The 19,456-nt window shown below is 38.4% G+C and overlaps 1 pseudogene; it reads left to right on the top strand.

The window, feature by feature from the left end:
• The window catches only part of LOC121925877, a 26,394-nt pseudogene extending 11,008 nt beyond the window's left edge, over positions 1-15,386 (top strand).
• The last annotated feature ends 4,070 nt before the right edge of the window (positions 15,387-19,456 follow it).

The following is a 19,456-nucleotide window of genomic DNA, read 5'->3' as shown; positions in this document are numbered from 1 at the left end:
TGAAAATTTGCATACTCTATGTATTTTATCTGTTGTGATCCCGCCTCGATCTGTAGGGAGAGGTGGGAAACAGAAATATATTATTATTATTATTATTATTATTATTATTATTATTATTATTATTATTATTATTATTATTGGTGATTGTGTGAGTGCATGCCCTGACCCAGAGAGAGCCTATAAATATCACAATAATCAAAGTATATACACCAACCACGGAGGCAGAGACAGAAGAAACTGAAAGATTATATGAAGGAGCCCAGGAAGAAATTGCAAGCTAATCAAGATTGCAATAGATGACTGGAATGCTAATGTTGGTGGCAAAGAAAATCTAAAACAGTAGGAAGATTCAGACTAGGAATGAGAAATGAAGCAGGAGAGCGACTGATAGAATTTTGTGAGGTCTACTCACAACCTACTCATTGCAAATGCCTTCTTCACACAACCAGAAAGGAGACTATATACATGGGCACCAGATGGCTAATACAAAAACCAGATAGACTACATAACTGGAAGCAAAAGATGGAAAAGCTATATTCTTGTGGCCAAAACTATACCAGGTGCTGACTGTGGAACAGATAATGAACTACTCCTATCAAAAATTAGAGTAAAGTTGAAGAAATAAACAAAAACAGTCATCATACCTAACAATGTAAGAAACAGATTTATGCTGCTAAGCATAATCAATTGGAAATCAGAAGAACTGTGGTCAGAAGCCAAGGACATACTCAAAGAAAAATGCAAAAAGGCACTAACAGTGATCAAAAAGAAAGAGAAGAAACAACTGGTTACAGAGGAAATACTTCAAGCAATAAAAGAAACAAGAAAAGCAAAAGAGAAGAAACATATATATAAAACAGGAACCATGAAAACAGTCCAACAATTAGTTTGCAAAGTTAAAGAAAACTACTATAATAACCATTGCAGAGATATAGAAGAAAAATAAAAAATAGAACAAGAGACATCTCCCACAAGATATAGGAACTCAAAGGGAAATTCAAACCAAGGGTGAGGATGCTCTATAATCAAAAGAGGGGCATACTACAAGATCAGGAAGAAATAAAAAGATGATTGAGGCAATACACATAACAGTTATATAAAAGAGAAGAAAATATGTATGACACATGAAGAACCATACAAAGATGAACCCCAAATACTAGGGAGAAAGGTGGAAGCTCCTATAAGAGATTCTGGGAAGAATAAATCACTAGGAACAGATAATATTCCAATAGAATTGCTATAATCCGCACAGAGAGAAGCAACTTAAATAATAAATAAAATATGCCAACACGAATGGAAAACAAAATGGTTGCCAACAGACTGGAAACATTCAATATACATCCCAATCTATTAAAACAGAGACACAAAGACTGCAGCAACTATAGAACCATAGCATTAATTTCCCATGCAAGCAAAATTATGCTTAAAATTCTTCAGTATGGACTTAAATCATACATGGAGTGAAAAATCCTAGAGGTACAAGAGGGGTACAGAAAAGGAAGAGGCACGAGGGATCACATTGTAAACATATAATGGTTAAGGTAGTGAATCAAGCAATTCCAGAAGAAAATCAGCATGTGCTTCATAAACTACAGTAAAGCCTTTGGCTGCATAGATCATGAAAAGCTATGGAACACTTTTAAAGACATGGGAGTGCCTTTGATAATCCTGATGAGAAATCTGTACTTAGAACAGGAGGCTACTTTCAGAACAGAACATGGAGAAACAGAATGGTTCCCAGTTGGAAAAGGCATCAGGCAAGGCTGCATTGAATGTAGAAAATATCATATGAAAAGCAGGGTTAAACCCAGAAGGAGGAGTGAAGATAGGAAGATGTAACATCAACAGTCTAACATATGAGGATGGCTACCAAAAAACATGACAGCCTTGGAAAAAATACTAAGGAAGGTAAAAGAAGAAAGTGCAAAGGCAGGCTTAGTGCTGTACATAAACAAAACAAAAATAATGATGATGGAGGATCTACATAAGTTTAACCTAGATAATGAGGAAATCAAAATAGTTAAAGAGTTCTCATACTGGATCAAGCATTGAAAAGAATGGAGATTGTAGTCAAGAAACAATAAGAAAAATAAGGCACTGTCTACACTGGCTTCAAACCAGCTTGAAGCCTACCTCCTTGGACAACACATGGGGCCATACAGTGAGGAAACTGACATGATGAAGTAACACTTCAGGGCTAAAAACCAGAGCAAAAAGAAGCCTTCATACTCTGCTTTAATGCTGGAAATGTGCACCTTTGCACAGGCATATAAACCGCACAATGAAAATGTGAGAATGCAACAAAGACGAGGTGGTATATGAAAACAGTCTGGAGCATGTGACTTGGGATCAGGGAGACACAGCCACCAGTGTCATTGATCAACACACTTTTTTGTTTGAGCATAGAGTTGCACGAGTGGCCAGCTACACCATCGACTCATCAAAACATCAAGCTGTCATATACCTTAGGATATGAAAATACAACAAATATGGCAGGTTGGCAATAATGCAGAGGATGCAATAAAAACATACACAAACTAGACAGTCCAAAAAGGGGGGGGGGGGCATGGGATGAAGGTGGTAAAATGGGCATGAATAGAAGGTCTCCATGATTTTACTTTGTGAATGTGCCATTGGATGTACTGATGTACTGTATGACTGTGTGGCCAGTCACACAGGGCATCCAATGGAATGGCAGCTGGGCAGGAAAAAGGGGGTAATTCTAGTTTCAGAAATTAGGCTGACTAGAAAAGATATTAATTGCTAGGTAAGGTAGAAGGCAGCAGAAAGACAGGAAGATCACACAGCAAATGAATAAATCAGGAAGGCCTTGCACTTGAATTTACAGTAGTTAAGAAGAACAATGGAGAACAGGCGGTCTTGGAGATGCCTCATACACAAGGTTGTCATGAGTCTTGGTCGACACAAAGTGGTTAACAACAACAACAACAAAGCTGCATCACTAGAATCTGGACAGATTACTTTTTTGACTACAACTTTCAGTCTTTCACCCAGCATGATCAATGGAAGGAGGGTGTTTTAACTATTATAGTAATAATTACTTGGCATTTAAATTTATATCTCATTACTTACAAGCTTTATTCTCTTGAAACATATTCTGGGGGAAAAGTGAGATATAAATTATATAGATAAATAAATAAAATAATACCTGAATTAATTTGGGGGGGGGGAGAAGCCCCCAAAACATTCATGATTATGCTTCTTTCCTCATTCCCTTTTAAAGCTTTAGACAAAAGGAACCAGGTTCATGCTTTGGTTGTTGTTGTTTTTTAAAATCCTATTCATCATCTATCTCACCATGCTATTCACTTGCCTTTCAGACATCTTGTTTATTAGAATGTAAAAATAAGTTGTGCTAAATGTTAGTAAAGAAATTTCAGATAGAGGGCACTGATTTACTTTAGGTACAGCAAAACCTGCATTGGATACAAAAATGAATTTTCAGCACAGCTGCATGATTCTATGCGATCTGACTCCCTACATCATAGCAAGAAGCAAGATTTTTTCTTTTTAAAGACAGAACATAATTTTTGCTAATTTAGCTCTGAAGGATAATTCTGAGTAGATTTGGAAAAAAAAGCAAAGAAAAAGAAAGAAAAAAATGTAGAAAAATGATAGTGAGTAAATTTAGCTGCGTATATATTTTTTGCTTCACAATTATAGAACTTTATTGTATGGGCCCAGGAACGGGCCTGTTGCGTTCTAAAAAGGGAGCGTTCTCGAAATGGAGTGGGGCTCAGAATGCAGTTTACCGCACACTGTTCCAAAGCATTCTCAGAAATGTGGCCCCCTGGAACAGATGTAGGACGCAATTGAAATGTCTGGCGGCAGCAGCAGCATTCCAGAGTGTGGTAAACTGCGTTCTGAGCCCCATTCCATTCCCAGAACACCCCCTTTTTAGAATGCAACGGGCCCATTCCTGGGCCTGTGCAATAAAGTTCATAATCTTACCAATTCTTCAAACTATGGAAATGAGTTTAAAGCAGTATCTAAAAGCAGGAGTTTGGTGGAATTAATTTGGAGACAAAATATTAATTCATCTAAACCCATTCCTTCTCTTTGGAGTGAAACAGAACACCCCGAAAGGGCATCTTGAAGCCACCACTTACAAAGCCAGATTGGGGCCTTGGCAATCACAGACTGAAAAAGAAGCAGCAAACAGCAGCTCTTTTTTGTGCTGGCAAAAAGCTGGCTTTCCAGACCTCCCATGAAAGAAATCAGGCTTTATGGCACTCTGGCAGTGTGCACCGTGTTACGGGTGCATTTCTGGAACACCTGGAAGCCAGACTATGCGTGGGCGGCTGGAATCTATCCTGGCAGTTTCAGAGTGTGTGGTGTCAAAACACCTCACTCTGAAGTTGCCCGGACAGCAGCACAAAGGAGTGGACTGTTTCTCAAAGGTATGGGGATGAGGCTGAGGAAAACTTACCGCCTAATTGTGCAAGTGCCCTGCACAGTGTGAGCAATAATAAATACAGTGAAGGATTATAAAGAAATTCAGTTAAACTTACTTCTGAAATAGACACTGGATGGCCACGAGTTTAGTTAAATAAATCACTTGACCCAAAACCTTGAGCCTTTCAATGTTATATGTTGTAGGTTTTATGTTGTATGTTGTTTAATGTAGAAAGTATGAGATTATTGTGATTTGTAATAAATAAGAATAAAAATATAAATTAAAAAAAACCTATGACTTAATTAGTGTTGGTAGAAAACAGAATGAAGAGAAGTAAGACTAGAGAAACCAGAAGAAGAGGAAACTGAGTGATGGTGGTGGTGAGGTTTTTCACGTATATATCCATATATCCAGCACTGTGTGATAAAAAATTAAAGGAGTAAAAAGGGGTTAATTGTAGCCCAATCTGACTAATAATGTACAATGTTGTATTTTTAATTCAGTAATATACAATAGAAACAAGAATAAAACCAATAAAGGAAATAGAACTGAAGTGTCACAAAAATCCTCACCCCAGAATAACACACACAGTCTATAACGCAAGGTCTAAGCAAACAAATCAGTCCCCTACCCCATTTCATTCTGTACCAGGACTTTCCTCCCTTCATTTTCCTTCAATAAATGTCCAATTTCAAAACTTCTGCTGGGTTCTACTGTCTTTCACCAGAGCCATATGACACATTTTCTCTCATCCTAATCTTTCCTCTCCTTAGACCTTCATTTGTTAATAAATCTGTCAGAGGGCTAATGTTTTAAAATTAAATAAGCCATTAATGCATGAGATTAACACTTCAGTGCTATCCAGGAAACCTAGTAAGTCAGGCCATGCATGTAGAAAAATCTAACCAGTTATTTCCCATCTCTGAGGAAAGTAAATCAAAACTAGGCTCTTGAGGGGCAAGTCTGATGAAGGAGAATCAGTGCCAAAACTCATGCTCATAAGCATGTTCTCTTGTTCCAGAAGCAATTCATATTGGATGTGAAACAAAAGTAAATCGAATGGCTAAAATCACAAATGCACCACAACTCTGTAAAAGTATAAAGCTATAATATAAATATATTACATTATAATAATATATATGCACACACACACTAAAAAGTTATTTAAAGAGCGAGTGTGGCATAGTGTTGGAGTATGACTCTGGAGACCAGGGTTTGAATCCCTGCTTGGCCATGGAAACCCACTGGGTTACCTGGACAAGTCACACACCCTCAGCCTCAGGGAATGGCAAACCTCCTCTGAACACATCTTGTGAAGAAATCCCCATGACTGATTTTCCTTGGGATCACCGTAAGTCAGAAATGACTTGAAGGCACACAACAACAACAATATTAAAAAGTTACAGCTGCATTGTGAAAGTAAAAGTTTTTCCTTTGTTAAATTACAATTGTCATATAGCCTTGAATGTCTGAAGAGAAAATGATTACTTTATCAGAAGTAATTATTTTTTAGTATTTGCTTCTGAGATTTAATGCTGAACCTGGAGCCTCCTTCATTAAAGATTACAAATGAAGTAAGGCTCTATACCTCATAATATTGTGTTTCTATAATGTTAACCCCAAGACAACCCAAACAGATTAGACCTACTAGATCAATGGGATTTACACGATTGGTTTAACTGTAGTGTTGATTCAGCAGGTCCTAATTGGGACTAGCAATTGGTCTACTTAGTTGTCATTGGCTTCATTATCATCCATCTTAACTTCATTGTTCTTAATTTCAGTTGGAAATAAACTACCAATATTAATTGACTCTCTTGAGTTCTTTTCACTGGATGATTATGGACTCTCTCTCTCCCCCTCACCCTCAATGAAATTAATTAGTAATCATTACTTTGATCTGAAGAATGGATTCGCCATGACAGACTGAGTAGATGATAGGCAAGGGAATGATTCATCTCTGAGCTACCTATCTAACTCTAATGTTTCAGTACAACGGTAATTCTGCATTGCTAAGAAAGCAGTAATTCCACCCTTTGTCATTTCTGTTCTGTTCTGTCTTTGTTCTTTTGGTACTATGTTATGCAAATGGTGTTTATTTTAGGGATCACTAAAGAATGTTTGGTATTCCTTAATTGTATTAACATGAAAACATGCAGACTATGAAGAGGAGGAAATGGGAAAGCAGCAGAAGACAGTGAAGGTTTTAGAGATGGTACAGTGAATAGAGAACAAAATGCAATTACGCCAATTCTGCATGTGATACACAATCAGAATAAATAATAATAATGTCAGAAATAGCAAAGATCATGGCAGTATGAAATTTTTTGCAAATCATTTTGCAAATTAGAGTCCTAAAAATGCCACTATTTAGGAAAGAAAGAAAAAATATGTACATGAATGAATCACTCAAAAGTTTGTGCACATCCACAAGTGCCATAATCATAATGTTGGATCTTTATTCCCTGTGCTAAATGACTGTAGAAATCATTGGCCAGTGGTCTTAAATTAGTGATATTCAAGGAATAACAGAAGTTGGATGTGGTTCAGGTGACTTTCATTACTTTCAGAATATTCCACTCTCATGTCTAGTGTTCACTATTACCATAGCTTTTCTAATTTTTATTTAAAAATAGTCATTTCCTTTACATATTACAACCAGAGACTATGAAAAATTGAGAAATAGATATAACGTACCTTGCAAAATTTGCCTGTGAAATTCTAAAACTTCCATTATTCTTTCAGTGTAATGAAGTGACTTGGAAGCTAAGAATACCATTCAGAGAACATTCTTTAGCAAGCATAGCATTTGCAATTTAGCTACTTTCTCTCTTTGTTCTCACCTCAGATCAGTCTGTAAAAAGCCTACTTTTTATATTTAGTAGTAGGTGTAAGAAAGATAACATCTCCACTTTTTGAATCCAATATGTCCCTGAAGAATATATATCTTATTGCCGCTCCGTTTTCGATTCCATGAGCGATGATTATTTATATTGCTTGAAGCAGGCTTTATAGCTGAATTACATTTTAGCCAGATCTACAGGCTCTCTTGATAAGCACAGAGAATGTAGATCAGATAAGTAAAATACATTAACTACAAGCTGCATGAAACAAAATGTTTATAAAAGTATTCCCATTCTATACAACCATTTTCAGCTTACTGTTATCATGGTTTCCAGAAGGATTCCAATTATCAGTATGGAAATGTGCTACGGGATTTGTGGTATTGATGATTCCTCCATACATTACCATTGGGTGCACTTGTGCTGATCCTACTGAAGATGAAGACAGCAGAAAAGCAGAAAGAGAAGAAAACTGAAAGCAGAAGAAGTAGAAGCCTGAGAGGGCAAAAGTAGTATATAGAGGTTTTGTCATTCAATGTTTAGAAATGGTTCTAGGCCCAACGGTTCATTTCTTCTCCCCCATACACTGTCCTTTGTAAATTTCCCCATATTGCAATGACCTGCTCACATGTCATAGGTTATTGTGATGTGTGGATACAAGACCACCAAAATCATTTGGGATTGTTTCATCATAGAATTTTCAAGGTAAAATTCTTCAAGCTCTACTGTTGACTTCTTCTGTGCAGCCCTAGCTAGTTATGGTGCCAAAGGTGTTTCTCTGAGAGATTCTTCACCAGTGTCACCCTCACAGAAACACACATGCACACACTACTGTGAGTCCCATTATTTGTCTGGCTTCTCAGCAAAAAAAAACACACAAAACTGTTGGATGTGGGAGACCCTACCAGAAGCTGTGCTACCAGCAGCATAGTCTCTTGCCACATAGGAGTCTGCAGTCCTATGACCATGAAAAAGCAATGCCAAGGTACAACTACTATAATCCCCATATTTGCATACCCAAATGATGATAGGAATCGTAGCATAACATATGTGGGGACAGCAGACTGGGAAAAGCTGTACTAGGGGTATATGGAAAACTTACTGGGTAGAACAAGGAGAAATGTAGTCTGCCTAGAATGATGATAACTTAATGCCTGGTTTCCATCAAGGCAGTGGTTATTATGCTAGTTATACAATGGCCATCTTATTGGTTACTAAGCACTGATAATTATATGCATCTGTAGATGCCTATATATAATATAAATGTACACAGGATTACAACCAATATGATTTTCCCAGCATTTTTCCCCATTAGAGCTCTTATTTTGACTTGCCTAAATTTACAAAGAAGTACTTCAGGCAATCCTAATTTTACATCTAGGTTCCAAAACATTAGTCTGATCTTCCAGACATAGTGCAAATATGTTCACCTTCTTGTAATTTTAGTAGATGGTGCCATTGGCAATAGTTCTAAAATTCTCATCCCAGGGCAATAGGAAGCCAACTACTGAGAGAGCCAGACTATGGATGGAAAGAATGGCTGGTATTCTCTGTCAGTTACTTAGGCCCTATACAAACGGGTCCTTTAGCACATCTTGGCAATGTGCTAGGGTTGTCTTGGGGTGCCGTTTCCAGATGCCCCACAACCCTAGGATGTCACCAGGAAGTCACAGATGTGCGGCGCCGTATACATGGCTCGCACAGCTATGACGTCACTGTTGCGCGCCATCCAGATGGGTGCATGTAGCAATGATGTGCTCATGCCACCACAGGCAGCTTGCAGCAGTGCTAAAAGGAGCCGCTTTTCAGCGCTCCTTTTTTTTTTGCGTAGCCATGCAGCACAATTTGGTTGCTGTGGCACGGTTACACGTAAAAGTGAGGCGGCTCCTGGCCGCCTCTTTCTGGTGGTCTGTATCCCGGCATAGTTAGCTGATAATTCCTGGACTAACCCACTCAAACCTGACAGAAATTTCCTTCACAGATGTTCTGATTGCTGACAGAATGATGCTTCTTCTCTTGATGCAGCTGGTTAAAAATGCTGGGGGAGATTACAATTGTGGCAGTAGTGTCAAAATTGTTATTAAGTAGCAATTGTGAATACAAAATAGTTATAGATATGTAAATATAGGTAACAGGCATATTCACAATTGCTACTTATTTATCTTTTTGATACAATTGCCACAGTCATAATCATTCTCGTCTACTTTACAAGAAGTTAGTTGCAGCAGCTGTGTGGAGAGAAGAAGGTCCATTCTGCCAACAATCGGAGCATGGATGAAATATTTTTGCATCAGGCTTGAGGAGGTTGGGCCAGGAAAGCTTATCTAGAGGCTGTACAAACAGCCCTGAAGGGGCAGACTCCAGGTGCCCCTTCTTCAGCCAGATCGGGGCCATGGCAACGTCACACTGCAGCCCTGATCCGGCCTTTGGAGGGGGCAAAAAGGAGCTGCAAAAAGTGACTCCTTTTTGCACCCTGGAAATGTTGCCATAGCCATGGCAGTGTGGCTATATGGCTCGCCTTTGGTGCTGGATGCAGTGCCGGAGATGCACCATGATGCCATATGCTGTCTGGAGTGGTGCATGGCACCAGAATGCCCTGGGGAGTGCATCAGGGTGCTATGCCCTGACTCTGCTCCTAAGCCGGCCTTTCAGGCTGGTCTGTACATGGCCTTAGTTAAGTATAATGAAGTAGCTGATAGAGAATACAAACCAATATTTGAAAAATATTCATAACATATCTTGTTGTTGTTTTAAAAAAATTGCTCCTGAGTGTTGAGAAAACTAATGAAAAGAATCCTGGACTGAAAAGGAACATTTAACATTTGCTTATTATTTATTTAAAGTATTTATATTTCACTGCTTAGTCTGCTAGTGCCTCCAAGGCAATGCACAGCAGAAAAAACGTTGAAAACAATACATAAATGAACACTTTAAAAATACATTTAAATAATATTTGAGAATTTCTAAGAACAATCTAAAAATAGTCCCTAAAATAATTTTTAAAACAAACAAATAGAACAGTCACCAAAGGCCTGTCAGAATGCAAAGCACTCCGGTCCTGAAAATGCCATGGATGTGGCCACTGGAGGAACTGGGACAAAGGTGACAGGGTCAATATAGTTTGAGTGGCAGCCATCATGAGTCAACATTTGAAGAGCTATGAGTCATAAGAAGCTGATGACACAGGCACAGAAGATGAAACCAGCAGGCTTCAATTGTGCAAAATCATAGCTGCCGCATGACAGGAAACTGTGTGACATCCCAGAAGAGGGAATGGCTCAAGACCTTAAGAGGGAAAATCTATATAAGGGAAAGGGATGAATTCTCCATGTGGTTGCTGGTTGTTGTTGTTGGTAGTTTGGTGGAGCAGTTTGATAGTTTGTAAAGTTTTGTAAATACTCTAAGTTCTAAGATTAAAGCCCTCTTTGAGTGAAACCAGCTGTCCAGCAATTCATTCTCCAAGAGAAGCAACAGTCTGCGTGGGAGGATTTTTTCTTTGCAGCTTGAAGCTGATCTTCACACAGAGACCTTCTGCTGGCGTTCCTACCTACGTGCAAGTCTTCTGCATGTGTGTATGTTAGATTCCATGAGTCTACATACCCCAACAAGGCCTTATGAACAAAACTATTTTAAGTGCCTGCCAGAAGCTCAAAATAGACAGAAACAGCCTAAGGGGCAAAATCAATGAGCATAATACATCGGCTTGGGGATGGCGTGGTGTTTAGATGATGCATGGTCCGATGCCACCCCCAAGCCAGCATCATGCTGCTTACCTGACTAGACAGAGGACAGCTTTGTGGTGCTTTGGTGGCACGGCATTTATATGTTGCATGTTGCAGCAGCACTGCAAATCTGTGGCAGCATCTAAAAGAGCGCCCTTTCCCCAACACAAAAAGGAGTGGTTTTCTGCCTCTCCGTTTTGCACTGGGAAAAGGCTAGACCAGGGCTGCAGCATGCGGTTGCCACAGTCCCAATCCTGCGCACAAAGGGATGGCATGACACCACTCCTTTAGGGCCATCTGTTTTCAGCTTAACTTTTCCTGGCTGGGAATTCCATGTTCAAGGTACTGCTACAGAAGCAAGGTGAATGTATATTTGGAAAAATGATGCACACAAATTGTATTCTAGTGGAAATGTCCACATGAATGCACAATGCTTTCATGCAAACTTGTTTTGTTTTTTTAAAAAATATTCTCAAAGTTTGGGAGAAATTAAATTTGAGATTTTAAAAAATGGGAAATTGACAGCTTTCAAAATGTGACTGATATGTCTATTATCATGAAAAGGAAGCCAGTTTTTCTTTGCCTACAGTGGGTCCTTGGTATCTGCTGGGGTTTGGTTCCATGACCCCTGGTAGGTATCAAAATCCATGGATATTCAAGTTAAATACAATGACACAGTGAAATGGTATCCCTTATATAACATAGCAAAATTAAAGTTTTCTTTTGGGAATATTTTCAAGCTGTGGATGCTTGCATCCATGAATAAAGAATCCGTGGATAAGGAGGGCTGACTGTATTTTGTATAACTGAATTATTACTGCAAGGGAGGGCATAATTATATCCACTATCCAGATAGGGCTGCAAATAAAAAAAACATGCCAATATAAAATGGCAAAATATATAGGATGTTTTGAATACTCAGAGCTGATACAAGCTGATTAACTATTGTCATTTATATATATGGTACCCATATAAGAAATGCATAAGTATCTTCAAAGACTAAATTCATTACTGTCTGATACAGCACTATTTGGGGGTGTTGAAACCATTTGAACAGGAGTGCTAACATAGGTATAACTCACTTCCACCTGTCACCTCTCCTTCATCACTTCGTCTTGCCCTAAAGATCCCAAAACATACCAGAAAGAGGCAGAAACTAAAAGAGTGATTCAGAGTTTCCATGAGCTTCCTATTGTCCCATTTCTTCTCTTTACACAGGTTATTCCATCACTGGGATGCTAAAAGCTCTGTGCTGTGCTGTGCTGATATGATACACACCATTAATTTAATTAGATAAATTCCTCATGCATTAGCAACCTTCACAGTGAATTAGCAGAAAGGAACAATAACATTCAGCAAAATAATTTCATAACTGGAATTCCCTAATCTAAAAAGACTTTTGCACTCAATAAACACTAATGTCTGATGATGAAGAATCTCTAATACAAGCAAGCTTTCACTTCTTGTTAACATAAAGCTATTCTTCTTGCTAGTAATCCAAAATCCAGCCCAGGCCACATGGGTATATGGAGCTGGAATAATCAAGCTTAATCAGTTTCTAGGGCTTGTAACTGATGACTTCTTCTGCCCTCAATTATGTGTTTAAAACCTACCTTTTGAAGGAATCTGTTACCATTCCAGTGCTCCCCTTCCCAAGTAGTTTATGAGTCTTACTGATAGTTACTAAAAGTAAATCTTCACTTTCCCAAAATTACACCAAAATATCTGAATGTTACATGTAACTCACTACCCTTAGTATGAAACAAACTATTTTCCTGTATGTTGTGCCATTGTTTCAATGCCCACAAGAAAGGACAAGGAAGCTGCCCAAGGTACAATAGAAGTCAGAACTTCCACCATGTGATATTCCTCATCCATCATTCACCGAGGCCACTCATAGCTTCAAAAGTAACTTAAAAATACAGATGCATTAGAAACTGAGTGATCTTATCCATCATTAAGTTATAATCATAATTATTAAATACAGTTAGTAAGAAACTAAAATAGTTATAATCAGTGAGTTATTTCTAACTAGTTATTTCCAAGGTTTGGCCCATATTTAGGTTTTAAATAATGGGCATGTTATCCAAAAGCAGGAGTGGAGAAGATGTTACTTTCCAAGTATTGCTGGATCACAACTCCCTTCAGCCATAGTCAGTTTATCTAATAGTGTCTATAAAATAGTATCTGGCTTCTGAACTGAGAAAAAGGTGGTAAAATCAACCAATTAATCAATAAATGTGAGATTGTCCCAACAGCACCTGGAAACTGATGTATTACTTCTCTGTGTTTAATAGGTTTGATGAGATATACTGTGGGATTGGCATATTTTTATCCTGCCGTTTCTTTGTAAGTCATTTGGAGTCTCTTGGAACCATAAAGTGCTGTTTATTACTATTTGTATTTGATGATGATGATGATGATTTTGCAGACACTGGATGTGCAGTTCACAAGAAATTATTCCAACATGCAACATGGCTGTTTCCAAAATCTTCTATCACATTCTAGTTGAGGCATATGTGTGTGTGTCTTCAAGTTGCCTGTCAATTTATGGTGATTTCATGAATCTCATAGGTTTTTTTTTAAGGCAAGGAATATACAGAGACAGTTTTGTTAGTCCCTGTTCTGAAATATGGGAAACAATACCTGGTATTCCTTGGTGGTCTCCCATCCAAGCACTAACCAGGGCTGATCCTACTTAGCTTCCACAATCAGACAGGAGCTGTTGACTTTAGAATATTTAAGTCATACTAAAAATTAAAGACCAGAAACACGAGGAGCCAAATCCAGAATGTATCGATCAGCTTATCACTATAAATGTCATCATGATCCCTACTTAATTCCAAAAATATAGCTTTCTTCAATCAAAATATCAGTGCTTTCACCAAAAGAATAGACATCAATTGGGGCAGGATTGCTGAACCATTAGTGTTCAAGGACTGTAAGACCACATGCAGTATGGTTTTCATTCATAATTTTGCTCCTTCTTGAATAAATAAATAGGTGTTAAAATTGGAGAAGTTTCCAGAATATATATCAGGTGGTCAGATATATACACAATTGTCTTCTTGACTCTTAATTATCTAGTGGCTAAGTGTCAGCATGGTTATGTTAACAAAGGCCCGTTACATACGGGCAGCTAGTACGTCCTGGGGACGTACTAGCTTTAGGGTAAATGCGTGGCTTAAGCACGCACTTACCCCTATTACAGATCAAGTCCGTACAAAATGGTGGCGGCCGTTCCACATGGCCGCCGCCATCTTGAGGTAGTGGATGCTCTGCGTCTGCACATCGCACCCCAGAAGTGACTCCGCGCTGCAACCGGCAGCGGCCCGAGACCGCCCCTTTTGGGTGGCCTGTAACGGGCCAAAATTAACATTACAGTAACAATTGCAACAAAAACAAAATTAACATTACAGGTAAATACAATACATTATAGTCCCTGTTTATGTCATTGAAAAAATGAATAGGTTAGGGTCTGTCTATAAGACCCACATTGATGCTATTGATTAATGTATATCTAATAGAAAGGGATCTTGTAGAACCTTTGAGACTAACTGAAAAAAAGAAGTTGGTAGCATGAGCTTTCATAGCCTTGAGCTACTTCTTCAGATGCATGCTTGGAAGTAGACTCAAGTCTACAAAAGCTCATGCTACCAACTTCCCTCTTTCAGTTAGTCTCAAAGGTGCTACAAGATCCCTTTGCGTACTTATTTTCCAAACTAGCATGGCTATGTCTTTGAAGTCTGCAGATCTAATATTTGCATGACATTGAAGAAGGAACTGAACAGAAAATGGTTACATAAGAGTGAGAAAATACTTCAAGAGCTTTCCAGAATAGTAGATATTTATGAAAGGATTTCTTTAGCTTTCAGTATTTATGAGCATAGAGATATTTAAAAGGACTTTTTTATCTTGGCAACTCGGGCAAAGATAGTTTTCATACTGAAAATAATATTTTGGTGTGTGAAGATTCTGAAATAGTTAAGCAGCAAGAGGTTCCATAAGTCTATAACCTGGTTCCAAGAACTGAGCATACATTTGGAAAAGGCTTTAGTGCTGTTGGACTTAGTATATTGATCTTACAGTATACATGATGAAGGATCCTGAAACAAGACAATTCATTCCAACATTTGGTCCTCAATGAGTTAGATAAAAATGAAGGAAAGTATAATATAAGTGCTCCTTGAAGTTAAGGAGTAACAAATGCTACCTATGGCAAAGGCTGGAGTTATTTGCCAGTTGAACACATGGGGCTTCTGGAAGATGGCAATCTAACCAAATTCCAGGAGAATCCAACTACAAATTCAGCTTTCTCATACCTTATTATCATGGTTTGATCTCATTTTCCTTGTGCTGGGCCCTCTAAATGAAGAATTTCACAGAGGTTTTACTCAGCACTAGAGATGCATCTACACTAGAAATAATGCAGTTTGGCACCACTTTAAGTGCTATAGCTTCATCCTATATAATCCTGTGGTTTGTAGTGTTAAGAGGTCATTAGTTTTCCCTCCCAAAAAGTGCTGGTACCTTACAAAACTACCAATCCCAGGAGTCTGTAGGATGGAGCAATGGCAGTTAAAGTGATGGCAAAATACATTATTTCTACACTCTAGGTTGCATTAAACTATGAAGATGAAGTGAATGGTGGAAGACGACTCCATGGATTTGGCAGTATTTTGATCCATACTTACTTTAATATAACACTGAATAAAAAAGCATTTCAGGGTCTCATTAAGCCATATTTTGATATCAAAAACATTGGAACTGATTGAGTAATTGTTACTGACTATCCTCAGCAGCTGGAGTCTTTGATTTGTCTGGCAGATGTTCATGCTAAAGTCCACTTCTCTGCCAAAGTAGAAAAAATAGATGTAGAAGGAGAAAATATGTTCATTATGAATCTCTAAACATTCTGCTACTGACCTGGTGACTGACATTGTGGATATGTCTATTCTCACTACAAACATGAGTAACATTATTCATAAATTAAGGAAGAGCTGGCCCAAGGATTGAAGATCCTTACAGTTCTTTGGCAATCTTTATTCACAGTGTGCTTAATTGTGACTGGGAACACTAATATCAAGTCTCTTGGAAATGCAATACTCAGTGTTGAAAGAAAATATACTGGGGGTAGAGGTGTTGGACATATAGCAAAATACAACCAAATGCAAAATCCACAAAAGAGTGTACGCTTTCAAAGCTCCACTGGCTTCTTCATCAAACAGTAGAACAAAAGTGGCACATCCTCCAATGTTCACACCTCCTTCCTCTGAGTCCAATCACTGGCCTGTTACAGACTGCCAAAATAAAGCTACTTCAGGTCTCTTTGGAGGTATGCTATTTAAATGATGCATGCATCCTAAGAATCCGGAAGCTGCACCAAAGCTACACTCCAGTGCTTAGGAATGGAGTGTGGCTTTGGAACAACCTCCAGACTCTTAGGACCCATGCATCATTTAAATAGCATACCTCCAAAGAGACCCGAAGCAGCTTTATTTTGGCAGTCTGTAATAGGCCCTACTTTACATATGATATGTCCAACAAACAAGTTAAATAGATAGGGTGATAAAATGAAAACTTTTCTGAATACATTGTGAATTGGAAAGCATTCAGTTGCATTGCATTGTGTCCTGGTGGTTTCCTCTTGTCTTGAGAACAGATTACAGGACATCAGAACAAACACCCATTTCTTTAATACTGACCCAAAAAATTTTATGATCTACACCATCAAAGGCTTCAGAACAAACTGTAAAGTACAGGCTGGCATTCTTCTAAAAGTTCTGACCCTATTTCTGTCACCTTCTACTTGTGTTTCTCCTCTGCCCTTAACTGCTTGGAGAATTTCATCTGTCATTCATTGGGATTACTGGAAACACTACATTAAGAAAAGCCATAATCTTCTTTTTTTTTTTAAATCCAAAGATGATCTCACATATACATAAACACCCCACAGCACTCCTGTACTTCTCCCATTTATATTTTGTTTAACTGTGTATTACACTAAGAATGAAATGAAATGATGGCACTCGGGGCATCTGGTTAAGTCTATAGGATAAAAGAAGAATTATTTTCAGTTCTTAGTACTTCTTATGAATTTTCACCATAGTTCCACCAACAGCCATTATGATTCTAAAGTTAATACATTTAACCTCTCACCAGTCCTCCTCCATCGCTATTTCTTTTTTCTTTTCCCTTGTTCTCGGCTTAAACCTACACAAAAATTCTCTCACGCAATTAGAGATTTATTTATTTTTTATCAGAAAGTATCTCAACCTCTTCCCATCTAGTGATACTGAATATTGATGCCTTCTGATAGCAAACATTTCCCTATTAAAGATTCACATTCTGGTAGGAACCAGCTCTGCATTGGAGATTAGCCTTCCTGCAGCCCTAGGTGATTAAGCTGAGATAACTGGCAGGGTTGTTAGTGTAAGGACCAGATTTTTACAGACAACAGAAATTACATACTTCCATCTCAGGGGCTATTTTATTCATTCAGAAGTAATGCTGAATGGTTGCATGGCAACCATCTCAGTGATGTAGACATAGAAGTATGCTCACTGAGGCCATTCATCAACTTCACCAGGGAACATGCTCGTACATATTGGTTATACCTAACAAGTGCTGCATTGTGTAAAGCACAGGCAGATGATATGTTAGTTCACAGCATCCATCAGGACTTAATGAAACACTAAAATTTTAAGTATGGCCTAAAGATTTTTCAAATCCTTATTCATTTCCCCCACCCTTCAAAAGCCCACAGGATGTAATTTAAGCCATAAGTATGCATCATTGAGAACCTTAAAAACTTTACAACTAAGTCCTCCTTGCTCCTACCCCTAACCACAAACAAAATGGTTTTTTAGTCTCCTCCTCCTCCTCCTCTTCCTCCTCCAGGATGATAAACTGGAACCACTAGATGAGAGAACTTCCAGAAGAAGAACTTTGAGCCAGTGGTGCAATACTGGATTGTGACAGCCCACCCTCAAGCCCACCCTGTTTCAATCAGAGCTTCGAAGTAACATGTTATATAGCAGAAAGGTAGCTGTAATTGTCAGGACCATGTTGTGAAACAGGTCTGAAAAATGACAAGGATGTGACTATTAGGTGGAACTAGAGCGGGCGTTATTATAGCTCTAGCTGGCAGTTAAATGCATCTGCATTGTTGAGGCAGTTCATTGTTCAAGCTGTGCATTGTGTGCAAGGACAAAACAATCATGGCTTTACATCCCTAATACATATAAGTTAAAATCTAAAAAACATTTGGTGTGGTAGACAATGGCTGCCCCTCTTCAGTTGCTCCATGTGCCACCTGATTCATTTCCCTTTTCCCTCCTATTGGGAGCATGTAATGAAAGTAGAAGCTTCGTTGTATCTGGAATGTCATGCTAGTATCTACTCTTCTTCTGCCTACTTGCAGCCTATCCCTGTGTCTCTTCAGCTGTGTTGAACTCTGATAGACTTTACAGGTTGTCACCATTGTACTATCTGCCATGCTGCCAACATGTCACTGCCTGCAACCGTTATAGCTATCACTTTGAATGCTAAGCAGTACTGGAGTACTTACTGTAAGTAAAAATGCTATAAAAGATTGTGTATCTGTTTGATGTTTGTCTTCTCCTTGCCTGTAGATTCTTTTCCTAACTACTGATGCTCATTTCATTGACAAATATGCTAGTGACTACCATGGTATGTAACATTCCCATTTCTCAGGGCCAAAGTTGCATGCTAATGTCCTATAATTGCCTGCCACAATATTATCATGTTACAGCATAAGAAACAAAAATATAAATCCTGCCACAAGGAATCTGGAATCAAAAGTTTAGCAATAGAGAAGATTGGAGGGAATGGAAGGATCCTGATGAATGATCCTGATGAATGACAAGAAAAAGGTTCTTTCTTTTTCTTTTTACACAGCAATGAGAGGTACAAGGATCACCCTTCCACCCAATTCTTTTTTTTGCCTCTGAGCAATCTTTGTATATCATTCTACCTTCTTCCTACTTAAAAGGTCAGATTATTTGAAGAAGGTCACCCTCACCCAGAGGGGACAACTTTTGTCTATAAAACTGATGCTTATTTTCCTGTAAAGCTATCACCTCAAGCTCCTCTGCTAACTATACAGTAGTTGTTCCTATTTCTTCTTTTTGACGCTGTGGCTTTCAGTGAAATCCTTTAGGCCATTGCCAAGAATATATGATCCTGGTAGGGAAAACATCAATGACATTTGTAGGGTGGATGTGCATAGCTCAAGATGTATTTCTCAATGATTTCACTAATAGATCATTATTTAGGACAAGGTCAGCTAAGTGTGTCAATGAAGCTGCCTCAACTTCTGACTACCTCAGGTAAGAATTAGATTTAATTACAGTGCTGGATAGAAGCACAGAGACAAGTAATACATAACCTTTCTGGGGTTTCACCTTATCAAGAGGGTAATATTCTCAGTGAAATTATATGTGACAATGTGA

The sequence above is a fragment of the Sceloporus undulatus genome, chromosome 3, assembly GCF_019175285.1.
Source record: "Sceloporus undulatus isolate JIND9_A2432 ecotype Alabama chromosome 3, SceUnd_v1.1, whole genome shotgun sequence".
In the NCBI taxonomy this organism is placed as follows: Eukaryota; Metazoa; Chordata; class Lepidosauria; order Squamata; family Phrynosomatidae; genus Sceloporus; species Sceloporus undulatus.
Note: the sequence above shows the minus strand (reverse complement) of the source record. Positions and strands in the feature narration are given on the sequence as shown.